Source organism: Otolemur garnettii, unplaced genomic scaffold (genome assembly GCF_000181295.1).
Source record: "Otolemur garnettii isolate 467f Iridium unplaced genomic scaffold, OtoGar3 scaffold00141, whole genome shotgun sequence".
Lineage (NCBI taxonomy): Eukaryota > Metazoa > Chordata > Mammalia > Primates > Galagidae > Otolemur > Otolemur garnettii.
Genome location: NW_003852536.1, coordinates 714,720 through 717,510, shown reverse-complemented (window position 1 = coordinate 717,510; position 2,791 = coordinate 714,720). Strand labels below are relative to the sequence as shown.

Here is a 2,791-nt window from a genome sequence, read left to right as displayed (position 1 = left end):
ATCATGAGTAATTTCAGGAGGATTTAGGAGATTCACTTTTGAATTGGAATGTTGTAGTCATGAGTTATGCCAATTATTGTGTTTAAGATAAAGCTTAACATGGTTTTTCATTGAACTTTCATGTATAAAACTGGTTTTGTAAATGGAAGAACAGAAGTCTTAGAGAGTCTACTCTCACTGTTCTCCAAATCACTGGCCTTCTGAAAAATAAAGTTTGGTGCACCTAAAAAAAAAAATAAATAAATAAAGTCCAATCATCTTAACCTGACCCCAAGGCCTGGGCCATCTTTCTGGTTTCTTCTCTCTCCATTACCACTGCCCTCACGCTGGGCTCCTCCAAGTCCCACCTGCTGATTGTATCTCAGTTCTCCTGCTACTTGATGTTTTTTCCTCCAACTGGAACTCTCATCCTTCCCTCTCTCCTTACACGCCTGCTCCTACTCATCCTTCAGGACTGGGTTTATTGTCAAATTCATAGAAAACAGTGGATTATTGTTTTACGCTTTTTGAACAATTGATCTGTCTCCTTATTGATTGTGGGATTGCCTCTCACATAGGGCCTGCTTGACAGGTTCTGGGGCATATAGAATGATCTGGAAAGGAGTGGAGGGCAGTCAAACAGTCAACTAGATGATGCTTCTGTTATCGATTCAGAGACATTTTGGAGAAGAAGTCATTTCCTCCAGGAATCCTTCCTTTTTTTTTTTTTTTTTTTTTGGAGACAGAGTTTCACTACGCCCTCAGTAGAGTACCGTCGTGTCACAGTTCACAGCAACCTCAAGCTCTTGGGCTCAAGCAATTCTCTTGCCTTAGCCTCCCAAGTAGCTGGGATTACAGGCTCCCACCACAATGCCTGGCTATTTTTTGGTTGTAGTTGTCATTGTTTTTTGGCAGGCCCAGGCTGGGTTCGAACCCGCCAGCTCTGGTGTATGTGGCTGGCATCCTAGCCACTAAGCTACAGGCACCAAGCCAGGAATCCTTCCTTGATCTCCAAATGTTTGCTCTCTGCACTTGTGACACACTGAACACCCTTTATTACACAGTAACATAACGGGCATACATGGAAAAGATATTTGTTTAATTAATGAATCAAAATAGTTTGGAGGAGATTTTACCATTGGCTTGGGCAGAGGCTGAGATAGGCTGCTTTGTAATGAAAAAGATTAATATACTAATCAAAACAAAGCAAATAAAATTTTTTTTCAAATACGTTGATGTCCATCAGTCAACTACCCTGTTAAGCACATATGTTGGCCAGAGATTCTTGCTCTAAAATAGAAACCTAAGAGCTTCTAACCTGTAATTATTGGCCTGGTAGGTAGAGTATGAAATAACTCACCTGAGAAGACCCAATTCCTCATCCTAACCAGGAGACCACAGTAAGGGTTGAAAACTCACAAAGCCCACTTCTCCTAAACCCAGTAGGAAGCAGAGTACCAGCAACACCCACTGCCCTGGCAGGAAAGGCTTCTTGAGCTAGGGAAAGTAAGACCCACTCTTCAGATCCAATGGGGAATAGCCCTGAGCTCTACGTTAAGGACATCAGGTGGTTACAGTACTCTGGACCACATGGTGAGGAATGCATCTCTATTGTGGGAACACACTTTCCACTGGCCACCCTTCCCTGCAATCTTCAAACTCCATTTAATCCATGTCACCATCGTGGTGCATGAACTCGTACCAGTATCATAGTTGAACCTCAAACCATCGGGAGGTGGGAGGACAGGAGTTTATCTCTATTTACAGTAAGGAAATGAAGATGCAGAGAAATTAAACAATTAGCTCCCAAATCTCTCCAACCCTCACAACCTCTCTGAAATATTCCTGAATCGGTAGCGGGAGCATCCTCTAGAATTTGACTTCAGAGTTCCCTACCCCTTTCCAGCTTTGTAGGAAGGGCACCACATTGAACTTGCCACAGCAGGCTCCAGATCAGTTGCTGAGACTGGGCTCCTTCTACTTCAGTGGTCTGTCCTGCTCATAAACCAGCCAGACATAGTGGTGGAGGCCTGTGCCCTTGGGAGGCCCCAAGCCCCATAATTGGAGAGGAGTGTACTACTGCTGATCTCCTGATGTCATTGCCCTTCATGTTGACCCCTGGAAATTGGTGCCATTGCCTGTATTTGGAATCCTTCCCGCTGGGAGCATACAGGTCTGTTAGGATCAAGGTGTAGAGTTTTCCTGGATCAAGACCCTCCCAGGTAATGCAGGCGGGTCTGTTTTAAACCTGGGTGGGTATCAGCACTTTATCCAGCTAATCCACCCCCACCCGGGCATAGGTGACCTAAAGTGGGTGCTATGGCTGCTTGTCCTGTTCCTGCAGGCTTAAGGGCCCAGACCACCTGCTGAGGCCTGCTGACCTGGCAGGGCTGAGCAGGCATGCAGCTGGGAGTGCAGCAGTAGTCCGGGCACGGGCGGTGGGCGCAATGGCAGCAGAGGCATCCACTAGCGTTCTGCAGACTGGCCTGCAGGCCTGGCAACCACCTGTATTTGAAATTTTTTATCATCCCTTTCAATATTCTTATTTTCATTGGTTTCTATTGGTATGGAGCTACCATTTTCTTTTAGGGGCATCCTTTTCTGTATCTTTCACTGTTCCTTCTCATTTAGAGCAAATTTCGCTTCTTATTTCTTGATTTTGTTTTGATTAGATAATGGACCACCCAGTTTAATCTCTGAAACAATGACATCAGGTCTTACATCCGTCTTGAGTTCATTTTTGTGTATGGTAAAAGAAAGGAATCTAGTTTCATTGTTCATGTGGCTCTCCGATTTTTCTAGTGCCATTTGT

General features: G+C 44.7%; 1 pseudogene; it reads right to left on the bottom strand.

Annotated features, from left to right (window-relative positions):
* Positions 1 to 383: 383 nt before the first annotated feature.
* On the bottom strand, positions 384 to 2,574 carry LOC100958313 (annotated as a pseudogene).
* Between the last annotated feature and the right edge of the window lie 217 nt (positions 2,575 to 2,791).